Raw genomic sequence first — 16,301 nt, forward strand, 5'->3', positions numbered from 1 at the left:
AAGAGAACTGAGATTTTAAACAATATACTTATTATAATGAAAGGCCTTGGGATCCTGAAAGGGTGGAACAACACCAGCAAGAAGGCCTCTCTTTTGTCTGTCAATTATTTTGTTCTAAGCAGGATGACTCAGGGCATGAGCCACAATAAAAGCTGGCAATACAGAGGAAGATGTTCTACTTCCTTGTTGTCTACCGGGCTAATCTTTCAGTGCCTAGGAAAGGTTGGAGCTTTCATCCTGTGCCACTTGCTGGTTTTATCAATGTTGTCTGTGGAGAATGACTTAGGACTGTCTATTGCTGTGTCAGTGCTTGCAAAATTCCCATCCCACAAATAAAGCCACCAGCAGCAATACTTGTTTCTTGCCGGCCTGCTGATTAACAAGCAGGTCTGGGCCAGCATTACTCTGAATGTAAACATCCATCTGCCATTCAATAATTTGTATTTAAAAATCAGTGTCAAGGGCTCCATGCAAACTTGCAGGAGATGTATGTTATAAAAGCTTTGTTTAAAATAAAAGTGTGACTTACTCCAGCTGTGCATGAGTCCTGGCAGTTGTGTGGTCAGAGCTGTGTACCTGTGATGGTTCCTGCTTACCGTGGTGACATAGGGATACTGCCTGGCTGGGGTTGATAGCTGTGGTTGTATTCTGATTATTGCTAATACTAGAAGCCATAAGCACCTAAAAAACTGCAGGTCTGAAGCAGTTTGAACATACAAACCAACAGGGAAATACTGGCTCTTTCAAAGCAACGGAGAGGGGAGGAGGCCCACTGGGAGTGAAGACAGGATTCCACCCCTGGTGTTCATCCACAGCTTAACATATGCATTAAAAGTTGGCAGATCTCAGCCAGGTAGCTCATGGAATAATTTATATCTGCAAATATGACACTTGAAGAAAACACTCCATATGACTCCATATGACTTGCACCAACATAAGATGTCCTGAGATTTCTTCTGAGAACCATCCTTTCTCCTTGCAGCCAGACGTAATATACAGATTCCCTTTACTGCTGCTTGTGGTCACTTTCCTTCTAGCTTTAGTCAGAGCTTGTCCACTCCATTTATATTTGGGGTTTGCTGCTGGACTAGCTTTCTCTCTTTGTAATGAGCCACATCAGTTCACAAAGGCTAATGTGGCTGCCTGTGCTGGCACAAGGGGAAACTGCAGGAGTGGGCAGTCAGCAGTAGGAAGGGGAAAGATGGGAAGGGGAAGTAGTATTATACTATATTGTTACCTAGCCTTTCGAGAACTCTCCTACTCTCTGCTAGTCTTGGTTATCTAAAATAATTCCGTGTTCTCAGCAGGTTTTGCTGCTTTAATGAGAAAGGGACTTTTATTTTCTAACTAGTAACCAAATTTTAATCCTTCTCAAAGCTTTCTCAGCCTGTGGATTTCAGGCTTTCTTAATAGCTTCTAACAAGGCACTTCAAAAAAGCTATTTCTAAAACTTCAGTTCTTTATCATGAAAGGTTTATTTCATCCCGCCTTAGCCTATGGAGCTTGGCCTTACACCACTGAAATCAGGGGACTCTGCTGTTTTATATTCGTTGGGAACCTAGCTGCCAAGAATCAACTCCACTAGTCTTCCTGAGAAATTTACTTCAGAAGCATGATTTATAAAGGCAAGACTATTTCAACCCCTATTATACTGTTCACATCGCAGTGCTATGTAATTCCATCTCTAATGATTTGCTTCAGAATATTTCCTTCTAACGGGTTTTCTCAAAAGAGTAGTATAACGTGAGTGACCCTACAGCCAAGCAGCTGTTCTGAACGATAAAGTGCATAATTTTTGCCACCAGCATACCTATTTTATTCCTTGGTTCCTTAGGAACTCCCAGGTAAATGTCATCCAGTCCTGGCAAACACTCATGAATTCCTGCAGTTTTTGTATCACATTTCTTTATAATGCCTCTACCTATGACAATGCTCCATCAGCAGACAAACATCAGCCTATCTTTTCCCTCCTTGTGAGGACTACAGCAAAATGCTCATTTTGCTGCTGCCTTTTTGTGTTCTCCCTTGACAGAAAATGTGTACTTTGTCTGGATTATATTTATTTTTCCTTAGAGGATACAAATATAACGTCCAGAGAAAGAATCCTTCTCCCTATTTCCATACTATAAGGACAGTGCCAAGGAGAGAGTGAACTACAGCCATGCCTATGGATACACTACAAATGCCAACAGTTCAGATTATCTTTTAATGTTATTTATAACCAGGCAGCCCCCATTGATTCCCATTCAGAATGAGAGCCTTATTATGCAAGGTACTGCCAAACAATTAACCAAGAAGAGAAGCAGATGCTTACATGGAGCTTATTCATACCTAGAGAGCTTATGTAATTTCTGGCATCTCCTGTTTCCAGCTGGACTATAAACAATGTTAAACATTTACATCTTCAAAGTTTTAATTGCTCTCCATAGGAATCCAAATGAGTTATGTGCTATACCTATTATTATCCATGTTTACGAGGAGCAGGAGACAAGAATGGTGAGTTGTATAAACATGGATGAGAAGTTCCTGGCATTTACCTGTAAAAGAGGCCATTAGATCTTCTCTCAACATATGCCTTCTCCCAGCTGCATCACCTATTCCACCTGAACTAGGAAATGAATGAAGGATGTAATCACATTTTGAGGGTGTACATATTCATTCACATATGGGCTAAAGAGGTAACTTCCACTTAAAACCTACCTGAAATCTATTAGGACCAAATATGTTCAAGATGCCCTTCCCTTTCCTTACATTCTTGCCCGATATCTTTGACAGCATATCTGCTGCATAGGCACAATGACAACTTCAGTGAGGAGGCTGCCTGCAGACTGGGTGGTGTGCCTATTCTGCTTGGAGATATCTTTGTATACCCACAGACACCAAGGACTCCCAAGAATTTTCCTTTCAGAAGCAGCAGCAAAGCTGTGACCAAAGAGACTGTGGACAGGCAGGTAAGCAAAGCGGTGGCGAAAGGACGAGTGAGTTTTAACAGCACTCAAGTCCAGAACATACTGTTGAGTTGACCAGGGCAAATCAACGCATTGATATGGAGCCCTGGAAAGGCATTGAAGTCCTGGGCTGAAGCTGGAAGTGTGCCCAAGTGCAAAGCATGCCACTTCAGAGTAGATAACCCTGCTTGCCCATCCGTTAGTTTATGTATCCTGGCCGCGTCTTATGGGAAAACGAGTTTCAGCAGTCATGTGCTACAGATATGTATGTTTTTATTAGCAACTTCTGAACCCATAGTCCAGTTACAGTCAAATTTGACAAAGACCGCAATCACAAAGATACAGCATTCCTTCACATTTTAAGAAAATAAGTGAAATGGGTGGTAGAGTAACTCTGTCAGCATGCTCACTGAGGAAAAGGCTGCATTAAGCACTGATTAGCAGGAAAGGATGCACATGGGACAGAGATGCTACCCGTTCCCCAGCCACTGGAAAGCTCTAGTCAGAGCCATACTTAACTGACCAGAAAAACTCACTCTGCAGCCAGTTTACTGGTGTCTAATAAGGACTATGTTGACAAAGCAGCTTTGATACAACTGTTAAAAAAATCAAGCAACTCTAAGACACACACCAGGATTTATGAATTCTGCTACTTCTGAAACTAGTTCCTACAGTTCAAGAAATAGAATCCAAAGGGTGCAGCATCACATTCAGCAGTTCAGAAAACCACCTCAATTCAACGTATACAGGCACAAGCAGTTAACCTATCCTTTTCCACCTTTCTAGTCAGACCTAAACATCCTAGGATCAAAAGTCATTGGAACGTCCTGGATTTCAGCACTTCTCAATCTTTTGTTTCCTGAGCATTTTTTAAGTGTTTGAGATTTAGATGAACATAACAAGGGCTGTGTTGTGTCCCTTGCATGGAGTCTTGGAAGTGAAAGGGCTAAGATAAAATGTTATCCAAACAACATAACTCCAGAGTCTCCAATGAACGTTTCAGAAGATAGTTAAGAGACACTAATGTCCAGCTTTGCTATTCCTACTCATTCCCATTCCCATCTAACAGAATTTCTCAGGGTATCACTGACCTTTAGGTCAGTGCCAGAACTGTACTGGCTGTCAATTACTTCCAGAAGTTTTTGAAAAGAGCTAGATCTGTCCTGATCTGGAGAGCAGTTTCTCCATCCAGGTAGTCAACATGCAGTCTTTGATGGGGATTTTCTGATCTATTAGCACTTTAATACCTCACAAATGCAAAACCTGATAATATCTTTCACTCTGCGTATTATTATGATCTGAATTTCATTTTACATTTAGCAAAGGTACTCAGGAGGTGTCTGTTCTGGTCTTGATCTGCTTTTCCCTATTTAAATGCCAAACTGGAGAGAAATACAGAAACAGCATCTCTGAATTCTCATTCTGATGAGCCAACGTTTAGTAGGTTAAGATTTTTAAAATACATCTCTTGCCAACACAATATTTAAAATACATAAATACAGATAAAAACAAATTCAGCAAATATTTTTCAAAGTTTCTGTGTTTGAAAAGAAACCCAAACCCCCTAGACTACCATGGCAGAATTTTTCTGTCTGTTTTGCAAGAGAATCCTTTGATGGGCCTTTCCCCATCATCACATCACCTGTCTCCATGCAGATTATCTGAGGCAGCCAGAAAAGAGGAACCCTACTTGCCTCCACCTTTACAATGGTCCATAGATGTGACCCAATGTCAGTAAAGCGACTGTACCACCATCTCATATTCTTTTTGGAAGATATTATCCTTTTGAGGCGTTTCCCCCTGACCTCAATCCCTGTCTAGAGTGCTGTGGATAAATGTTAAAACCCGTTTTTCTGATTGTTATGAGACAAGTAATGAGAAAAAGTAGTTGGGGTTTGCGAGTCAACACATGTTGAACATTTTAATCCATCTATTTCTCTGACGTTTTTGCCATCCTACAGCTCTGCAGCATGGTATGAGAGAAAAAAAAAGTGCAGGATAATGCAGGCCTTAAATAAACTTTCCATATTTTAAGTTTCCTAAAAAAATCCAACTAAGACTAAAGCACGGACTATCCATCTGCTTATTTCTACTGGGATAAAACTCTAAACATGAGCTGATTGACTTGTGGTCAAAGTCCCTAAATATAAAGTTTATAGAATAGTCTAGTTGGCAAGGAGAATAGTGCCATCTGCCCATAAGATGTTCACACTGCTCTCTCAAAAAGCAGACTTATTTAGTACTTACATATCCACAGTGACGAAGGAGAGGAGGGTGTGGATTTATTTGATGTGCAGATGCTGACTCTGCCGAGTTGAAAATAGCTTGTGATGGGCCAGACTGCTGCACTCAAGGGCTAGAGCATCACTGAGGGTTATGGAACAGGTATGCAAAGCAGAGGCAGTGAAGATCAAGGGTAAGGGCTTAAGTGGCTGGCATTTCTAGACCCTCAGACTTACTACCTCAGAAACAGGAATCTGCAGCATCAGCAAACAGATTTGCTTGCCTCTTGTTAGACCTGAAGAAAGCCAAAAGGGACCTTGCAACAACAAGTAGTATTGAGCAGTACTACTGACTCCCTCAAGTGCAGAGCTAGCTCCTTAAAATTCATTAAGAGAATTGTGCCACCTGCCCATAACATTTTTACACTGCTTTTGCATTTCGAAAGTTGAGCACCAAGCAGCTGGATCCTTCTAGTTGCTTACTTTTGCCAGTTTGTGGATGAGCTTTCCACAAGCCAGTAACATGTCAGGCAGGATGCAGTCACGAGGAAGCTGGAGGGGAGGGAGAGAGCTTTCTCAGAAAGCTGACTTTTGTACTTTTGTCCCGGCTTGATGTAGGGCTGAACCAATTTTCTGTTCTGTAACTTTACCTCCTGGCTAGGCCTCCTCTAGCTCTCTGAAATTAACAGCATATTGTGGAGAAAACTGCTCGTTCTCAGAATGATAAGCCCAATGTTTGTGCTCCATGCCAAGGAATGGTATGCAGGGAGGCCCTTGCTTATACTTATTGCCATAACAACCAAGGTCAGCCAATTTCGTTATTTGCCCCCTTAGAGGGTCGGAAACGGAAAAAAAGTAGAGGGGTCACATCAGTGGGGAGGAGTGGACAGGACAGGTGACCCAAACCTGACCAACTGGGGTATTCCATCCCATCTGCCCCATGCTCAGTATAAAGGTTGAGGTATCAAAGGGTCAGCCCCCTTCCTGCGATGGCCGACGTCCAGAGAGGACTCTGTCTGTTCGTCTGCCTTTGATCCCGATCCTTGTGTTCCTGGCTCCAGAGCTGGAATCCAGTTCCCATTCGTCACTGAGTCCAGTCTGGGACTTCCCCAGTGCCTGCCGGTGACATGACTGTCATCCTGGGAGCTTGATACGGTTTTGTATATATTGTATCTATTTCATTATTTTCTTCTTGATTTTTATTTTAATATTAATTCTTCATTAAAGTAGTTTAGTTCATTCTAAACATCTGAATCTCCTTATCTCTTTCTCTCCTCTCTCTCTCTTTTGCGGGGGGGAGAGGGGAGGGGAAGGGCCATCTGTCTGTCTGGTTTCAGTAAATTCGACCAAAACCATGACAACTTTTTAGATTCAGACAGAGCATGGAGTTGAGGCTTTATTCTGCATGGTGAAGATGACGCAGCCTGAAAATGCCTCAGCATAACTGGGCCAAAGTGCTGCCATGGAGGATATTGAGCATGATTGCCTCCACAACCTCTTCAGGTTTTTAATTTCCCAGTGGAGGTATAATAAGTATAAAAATATAACTTGTCCTATGCACATCTAAGCAGTATAAAAAAACTATAAAATAATAAAAAAGTAAGGAGAAGAAGCTCTGCAGAAGGAGCTCTACAGTCCTAAACAGCCTCATACAGGTACTCAATAAAGCATCTTCTCTATTCTCTGTTTGAGAAACCTAAAAAGGTAAAAAACATTCAGCTATAAACTGTCAGCCAAGAGCTGCCAAACTTCATTTTGCCAGAGCATCAGTGATGGCCTGATCTACAGAGAGAACTAGTAAGGAAATGTTACCCTGTGTACGAGACCAGACAGCTTACAAGGAGGCTTTGCACCCACTCTAATGCTACAGTTCAGACACAAAATTTATTTTGTTTTCCTTATTTGACCCTCCAAACTGACTGCCTTTGGTAAAACACTGTAGTCAGGATTTTAGAGTCACTGGGCTATTCCTTGAATTTTTTCCTGGGATTTATAGAGATTGATACGCTGTGTTCATAGAATAGCTTAACAGTGGAGAGAATTATTATTCCAAGCCAGTGCTGGTGTTAACCTGCTGATATGAATTTGATGTGGTTGTTGTATTACTTCAATCATAAATAAGTATTATCAAAAGCAGTATAGCTTTGAAGAATTTTTTTCTTCATTTTATAGTTAATCATTCGTGTAAAATTGGTCCAAAATTTCCTTTCTAATGTAACCAATCTGAGTGAAGGCATTATAGGCACTTGTAGAGGACATCAGTGATTTCATGTAAAAGCCTCACCAGCACCCTTAATTAGTCTCCAGATCTTACTCTGTCTTTTAAAAAATGCTAACCGTGTCATTAATGCCTATAATTAAGGGGGAATATAACTCCAAATAAATGATTTAGTGGCTAAAAATAACAACTAGCTGTGTCATGAGATAAAATACACTTCAGCTCCCCGTGATTACACCATGAGCAAAGGGTGGGGAAAAAGGATGTATTCTCCCTAGGCAAATGCAAAGCTTCAAAGGCAATAAGAGCCTGTCAACCTGCTAATCTCAAGTGGTACCAGGATTGGAACTGTCAGGAAACACTAAATACTTCCCCAAGAATTTTTTTTCCACAGTAGACATAATATCATTGAAAACACAGAATACTGCACATTCAAAACCCCGCAACACAGCACTATTACTCAGTACAATGCAAACTGAGGTCCTTGCTTGCCATCTCTCTCTTCTTTTACTTATGTTAGTGATTATTTTCCACTATACAATGAGCACAAGAGGAAGATTATCCGTTGAAGTGTGATGACTTCTTTCAGTCAGTGTCACTTAATCATAGAATAACAGAATAATTCAGGTTGGAAGGGACCTCGGGAGCTTTTGAGTCCAACCTTCTACTCAAAGTAGGGTCAACCCAGAAAGCAAATCAGAATGTATGACAATGGCTGGGCAAACTGGCCCGAGTCATTCTTGAGTTAATCTGCCTTCAAAGGTCAACAGAGCAATACAAACATTATACTGGAGTAATAGGTAGTAACTAGGCAGAGGGCTTTCTTTACCTCTAACAGTACCACGTAGCAAACAAGAGCTGTACCAGTGTTGTAGCAGGGGGTTACATGTGGAAGGCATTAGGACGGGCAAGTGGAAGGATAAGGAAGTATTCTTCTCTTGCTGGAAAGCAACAGAGTTTGCTGGGTTGCATGGTGTGGCCTGTGAAAGGACGTGTGGTCGCCAGGTAAAACAGAAAGCAGTGAAATCTGCTGAGCTTTGGTTACTGAGGTGATAAATTACAGAAAACGGGCAAAGAAGTTTTGTTCCATTCCTGCCTCAGGCTAAGTCAGTAAGAAAAGTTCACTGAAGAAAGTCATGCTGCGACAAGTTATTCCAAAAACTTGTCTGTGAGATATGTATTTTCCATCCAACTGAGAATTTAAATTCAGATAACTTCTAAATTCTTATTTTCTCTTGAGCTCTTCCCAAAGAAAGACTTATAAAAAATTAGCAAAGTAGGTATGGGACAGGGTGACATGGAGAATGAAAGTAAAGGTGAAGGAAGGTATGTTCTAAAGCAACAAACATGTATAATAACTACCAATAAAGACTGGTGGGTGAGTCACGTTGATGCTCTTGTGGATGCCATAGTTTCATCATTATCTTCTCTCCCACATCCACCCCCACAAAAATTAGTAATGAAACCATGAAGGACTGAAGAAGCTATCCAAGTGTACACTAACTGAACATCTGAGCCAAAAGACAAATATTTGACATCAACTTTGGTAAACTGTTACTTTGCATCATGTTGGATTTAGTGTTGTTTATCACCAGGAACACCCATTATACATTGTTTGTATTAGGATAGGGTCAAGAAAAGCTGAGAAACCATGTCAGCATCTCAATCTCTGTGATTTTTCTTACCATAAATGAAAACAAGAGCAACAGAAATTCTGTACAGCCCTGCAAACTGGATTTGGTTAGAATCAGAAGCCTTTAATTTCTTTCCAAAGAACCTTTGTATCAGTGAACCTAAATAATGTGTGAATCTAAATAAATAAAGGTTTTGAGTAAAACCTCTGCGTTCTTCTATAGAGCCATAGAAATGGTGCCTGTGACCTTACGAAACGATCCTGTGGCCCCTGTGTTGACAGCCCATGTTTTATAACAACCAGAGGATGGCTGTTTCACGTGACAGGACGAACAGCCAGATAATCCTGTAAGGCAGAACACCTTCCATCTCACTTGGAAGGCATATTGTAAATGCAGATAACAGCTATTTATCCTACAATGTTCTCCTGTTCATTTGGCAGCAAATGCCCTCTGAGAATTGAGTAATCCATACCTTCTGCAGGCCTTTGATGAACTCTAGTAACCCTTCTGCCTGCCGCTACTCACTTCTCATGGACTAAACAGGCAGGTTCAAAAATTCCCTTGTGGGCTGGCACTGCTCAGAGCCACAATTTTGCAAACAGTTGTTGATCTGGGTGTCTTCCATTGCACTAGAATAACCCCAGGACTGGGACAAAAACACCCATTGATAAACGCCTTCCCAGGGAGGCCACATCATACACAACAATAGCGTATGTTCTGCATTTAATTATGATTTTGAAAACATGCATTGGTAGTAAAAACAGCAGCTAAGCAATAACTGTACATGCAAGCACAGGCAATGTTCAAGAAAGAATATCTACCAAAAATTGTACCTATTAATTTAGCACTTACTTGCAGCTAGTTACCGTAACTTCCAGAGGATGTTGGACCATGTTAAATCAGTGATTTCTACTTGTGTTAATTGCCATTAGTCAATTACAATCTACATGAAATACCTTCTATATCTTCTTTGGTCAAATATGCAATCTGGGCACAATAAGAGGCAGCAAGCACTGATTGATACAGTAACTCAGATTCAACTCCAGTGCCTCTAGCAGTTAGAAAATATACCATCAATACAATTACAGCAAGGAATGGTTCAGCTAGATCTACTGTTGAGGTTAGGGCAGCCAATATACGAAGCAGCTTTTCAGCTTGTACTAATGTGACCCTTGTAAAAAAAAACAAAAAACTAATATGTATGTATATATGTATATATAACTATACAGCTGCATATTTAACTGTGCTTTTGCATGCAGAAATATCACAAAAATGTTAAAGGCCTAAAAGGAAATTCCTTAACTATATCTTTTTCATTGGCATCATGCATGGCCTGAAAAGTAGTTATAATGACCATGGAATCACAAGTCATAAAATCTTCCCTTCATTTTCTGACCTACTGGTATAGTTTCGTTCCTGGATCTTGACCAAAGACCCATTAAGGTCTCAGAACTCATGACAGACAGTTCTGAATAGCCCAGAAAATTCCGATCTGCAATCTATGCAAGAAGGTATGGGAACATAGGATAATCTAGGTTGGAAGGGGTCATGGGAGGTCTCCAGTCCTGCTCAAAGCTGGGTCAGCAATGAGAACACGGTGCTCAGTACTTCGTCCAATCACGTTCTGAAAACCTCCAAGGATGGAGATGGCACAACCTCTCTGAGCAACCTGCTCTATGGCCTGGCTATCCTAATGGTGGTACAGTTTCTCCTTATACCAATCCAGACCTCTCCAGTTTCAAATTATGCTTGTTTCCTGCCCTCCAGCCATACATTGATGTCATCTTATTCAAGTTGCAAAAGTCAAGAGCTATGACTCTGACATTAAGTCTTTATTGATTTGCAGACTCTCTGTTTTTCCAGTGGAAGTACAGATCCCTGTATTCCAAATTTAAGCTTTGTGAACGGGTAATGATTTTCTGTAGTCCCCTGACAAGTTGTTGAGGACCACCAGCTGGAAAGCACTGTCAAGATACATTCCCAATTAAAGGAGAGAATGGCCTGTCAAGTTTCAGCACAGAAGACTGGGGAGCAAAAGGGTAGAGCACCAGCCTAAGTGGAAAGATGAGACTCAGCAGCAGATGGCTAGCAATGGAGAAACTTTAACATAGCAGCTGAAGTAATTTTATTAAGCTGGAGAGGAAAATGTTATAATAGAACATCACCCCTGTTCACTAACGAGAAAGAGCTGGCACCCAGACTGCTGTAAATCAGTTTAGCTCCAGTTCATTCAGTGGAGATATATGCCTCTTACACTACCTCAGGATTAGGCCTGAAGTATCTTATTCCCTAAGGAGCTATTCCTTGTCTCATTCTATGTATCATCTTCCATGTGCTGGCACATTATACACCAGCAGGGAGTTGCTTGTTATGTCTTTACAGTGCTGCACTGCATGGTAATTCATTGCTCACTGACATGTCAGAAATTTTTTTAATGATGTGTCTCTGCTGCTCTAAAATAGGGTGAACTCTGAATATTAAGTTTTATTTACATTCAGAATTCACTTAGATCAAGTGGCAAATCCATCGTCCTCATAGCATAGCTCAAACTCATTTTGCCACATTCCTGCTGTTTGAACAAATAATCATTATTCATTTTTCCTTCTTTGGCACAAGCCAAAGGTGGAAAAGTCATTACAAGGAGAAACAGTTCTGACAAAAAGTTTGTAGATGCTAGAAGGAGTCCAGGCAATCTACTTCTGCCACTGTTTAGTGAGATTGAATGAGACATTAAACAGCTCTTCCTTGTCTGCAGAATGGAAGGAAAGAGCGGAAGGATCATGTTCAGGTTTAAAATAAGAGCTATCCCAGGGATATAGCAGTCCATATTTACATTCTAAGTCATGCTGAATTTGCAGTCTGATGCAATGCTGGTATCAGTCACTGAGTCAAAAGTCATTCCATGATATCGCTCTAGATCTTTAATTACATCCCCTGTCTAGGCAGGTACTTACATACATTCTGAACTCTCACTTCAACAGGATCACTCACATGCTTCCAAGTTAAGACACATACTTGACTGAGTGTCTTGCTTAATCATGGCAGAGCTTGATTCATTTCTAAGTCGAACTAAGTAAAGACTGTCACAAATTAAAAGGAATTTAGATTGGTCCCTCAAACTAGGTGCAAACAGGAAATGGAATGAAGCTGTGTCAGGGGAAGTTCAGATGACATTAGGAAAAGGTTCTTCACTGAGAGTGAGGTCGGCCACTGGCACAAGCTGCCCAGGGAAGTGGTCACAGCAACAAGCCTGTCGGAGTTCAAAGAGTGTCTGGACGATGCTCTTAGTTATATGGTTGAGTTTTAGGTAGTCCTGTGAGGATCAGGGAGTTGGGCTCAATCCAAGAGAGATCCTTATGGATCTCTTCCAACTTGAGATGTTCTATGATTCTACAATTCAATATCCCGTGCCAGGGCAGATAAGGCACAAGGGTTAAATAGAAGCATGACACAACATGATTCACATCATATTGATTTTTAATGAGGCTGTTAGGTAGATCTTTCACTGATGTAAATCAGCATAGCATGATCAAAATCAACACAACAATGCTGATATGGAATTGCTTAGATTTACTAGTGGAACAGTAGGATGCCAACAGGCGGAGCTTAAACGTCCAGCGTCCCAAGGCTGCACACCAACTCTTAGCTCTGCTGCCTCATGCCAGTGCCATGCAATTGCAACACAATCTTCAATCCTATAATACCTATTCTCAAATTCTCTGCATAGCAAATGACAAAGATGAACTACATTTACTGTTACCCTTGTGATCCTGGTGTAGCCCTTCCTCATTCATCAGTTCAATATCCAATCCACCTGCTGGAGACCAAATGAGATTTTGTAGTGATGTCCCAGTTAACACACACATAGTCAAGCAATTGTCAGCACATGTCATTCAAATCTGTATGATCCGGCTAAACCAAACTGGATTTCTTCCATTGAGCCTAATGGATTATCTCCATTCCAGATTTCAGGTTTCCAGTGTCTCCTGTTGAGACACTTTAGTCTACTCATGAAAAAATACTCATTTCTTTATAAACATAAAAGCTAGAAAGTCTATCCATTACACCAAACTGTTTCTGCTCAAACTTCCTAAAATAATTCTCTTCCAAGCAGAGTCCAGGTTCAGAAAACCTCAGCTCTATCATTTTTTTTTAAAAAAGATCTTTAGATCAAAACCAATTCGTTTTAATTCTAGCTCACTTTAGGCTTGAACTTTAACCATTTTTAATACTGTAAATCTTAAAGCAATTTAGGAGCATTATAAACCATTTGATAAAGCATTATCAACTGCTTTTACATTATTCAAAAACTAATCAGACACATGCAAAATTACTCTACGATCAATAAAAGTAAATCATAAACTAATTCCATGATTACAGCACTGGCTTTATCTCAAGTATTCCTATTCCACTGTGATTAGATTTGGGATGTGAAATGTTCAGGTTTTTTTGAGGAAGCCAGTATTGAAAGAAAATAAAAATGCTTAGAGAAAATGCTTAAAGACAAATATTAGAATGTTGCTATAAGTGACAAACCTGTGCCATGTCTTATAAACTCTGTCTCTCCAACACTAAAAAAATGTAAAACAGTTATAAGGCCTTGAGATATATGTGAAACTTATCTGCTGAGAGATGCAAAAAACATACCTGTTTATATCAAGAATAAAAAGGGAAAAGCAAAGTTCATGCTAAAGCTACATGAAGTCATGACAGATATATAGACAACATGCTTTAACCACACTGTTTTTTTCTAAGTTGTCGTAAACCAGAGTCACCACTGACTGTATGGACTACAAAGGCAGGAACAGATAGAAATGCATTTTTAATATACCTAATTCTTGGTGCTTACATTCATGAAACACAATAGCGAGGGCTTAACAAAATCTCCCAAAAGACCATACATCAACAAACCAGCACGGAGTTGCAAATATTTCAAAGTAAAAGCTATAACCATCAGGCATTAGGCTCTGAAAAATGAGGTAACCTCCTGTTACCTCTTGTGTGTATGGACCCCATATGTATTTTCGTCACTGAAAATTAACATGAGAAGTTGCCCAAGAGAGGTAGCGAAGACTCCTGTGTCACCTTACAGAAGTGACACCATTTAAACTGTTGTCCTCCTTAATGCCCCTGCTGTTAATATGGTTCATCCTCCTTCCCTCCGCCTACATGAACATAGAATTTCCATTTCACCAAACAGAAAGCTAAATTGGAATAGTTATTTTTATGAAAATGTAGACACAGTTAAACACAAAGTAAGAAAAGGGCATGTCCCATCTCTCTAACAATGGTGAAAACAAACAGCCCAATTTTCCCCTTCCACTCCTGGTGTGGGAATTGTCATGGAATAAACACAGAGTCTACTTTGTGGATTCAAGTCAGATGGAAGCAGTTTATCTTTATAGCTATAGGACAGAACACAGAGCAGCACAGTTCAGCCTTCTATCTGTACAAACTCTGACTTAAAAGAAAGTATTAAGGCTTATGTAGATTTAAAACAGATATAAATTGCTCCTGAAGGGCCCTGATATGGCATAGCAGTATCTACGTAGAAGGGAACTTTGTTCCAGCGGATGTACTCATGTAAGCCTGGTAACTCAGAATCTGCAGCCATGTGGCCTTGACACACCTCTGTTCAGCTTGTCCACCTCTCAGCTGTGATGTGAGTGTGCCCTTGACCAGCTTTCAGGTCTAGCAAGGGTTCCAGACAATTTACTATTTGAAAAATAACAATGTTTCAGGTGCCAAAAGATGACCATTTTACTCCTCCTGTTGCCAACTGGTTTATCAAGACTTACTAATAATTCAGGCCTTTCATATTATTTTCCTGACATCTGGTAACCAAAGTAGAGAGTTCTTAGCTTCAGATGTTACTGACAGAGTATAATAGAGCAGTGTTGGTTGTTCTTTACTAAATTCTACTTTACTTCTCTTCACTGGTTTTGTGTTTATACAAGCTATTCCCCATCTGACCTATTTCAGGGACCCCTACCCCACTCTCTACAAGGCAAATAGGCGAATGGAGCTTGCAGGTTGCCACAGTACAGTCCTCGTCCTATTAGGCAATCATTTCTTGCATCACCAAATATCTTCTCTTTAAACTGCTTTTGCTAAGTAACTTGCTAAACTAACAAAGTCAAACTGAAAAGGACATCATCCTCCAGCATGGTAGTCCACCTACTGATGTAATGACATGAGATCTGCCATCTGCAAAAAAATACCTTCTCTAAAAGTAAATAAAAACATAATTAAAACCTTCTTCGTGGAGGCATCTTCTGCATGGTTCTTAATTCAAGGCTTGTGGTATTCTCAAAATATTTTACTTTTTTAAATTGAGTTTTGGGGGACTAACAAAACTTGTCACAATACCTACTGACCTAAAGCTGCTTTTGAATTTTCCTTCACAATTAGGCAAAAGTTAAAAGCTCCAAGGCCTAATTTAGAGATGGTATTCTTCCTCCACTCTGAAAGGACGGTTTGTTTCAAAATGGCACCAAGAAAAAAGGGTCATCAGCCTTTTGAATCACCCCTTTCACACAGAACTACACCACAGATTTCCTTTCCCCTGCCCAAGCCACACGAGCTGTCTGTGCATTTCTCCCCACCCAGCTCTCACCGTGCAACTTTCTGTGTTGGGCTCCTTGAGCAGAGCTTGCTATACACCACCCCTTCCAGGGGGCTTGGCTCTCTATGAACACAAAAGAGGACCCATGACTGAAGAGCTGGGAGCTGGGGTAGCACATGGAAGATTTTCTTTGCTTGACCCCCAGATCACAGTAGCAAGTTACAGACATGACATGCAAAGGGATGAGGGGAAGAGGTGAGGGCACAGGGTTAAACTCACATATCATTGAGCAAAGCCAGCATAAGGGCTAAACAGCCACTGGGAATCAAGCTAAGGACAATCATTAAGTCTGAGCTTGAAGGCAACCTAAAGTTCAGCCCACAAGTACAGTATGGACAGGACCTACAACATGCCAAGGCCAGTGGGGGAGGCTCGGTGTCATCACAGGGCTCACCATTGCACGTGGATGACTTCACCATCTTAAGGGCATAACGGTGGCAGTGTTCAGGTATTAAAGCTTGAAATGAACGTGCACCTGCCTGAAGAGAGTCTATCCTGGCAGGCAGGAAACAGAACTAGCACATCCCGGGCACTAACAGTTCCCAACCTCCCACCCGCACACATCCAGGCACCCCACTTCACCTTTCAATAGCCAAACACCACCACTTGCCTGAGAGAGAGAGAAAGAAGCAGCAGCAACCCAAGGAGTAGCAG

The sequence above is a fragment of the Numenius arquata genome, chromosome Z, assembly GCF_964106895.1.
Source record: "Numenius arquata chromosome Z, bNumArq3.hap1.1, whole genome shotgun sequence".
Taxonomy (NCBI): domain Eukaryota; kingdom Metazoa; phylum Chordata; class Aves; order Charadriiformes; family Scolopacidae; genus Numenius; species Numenius arquata.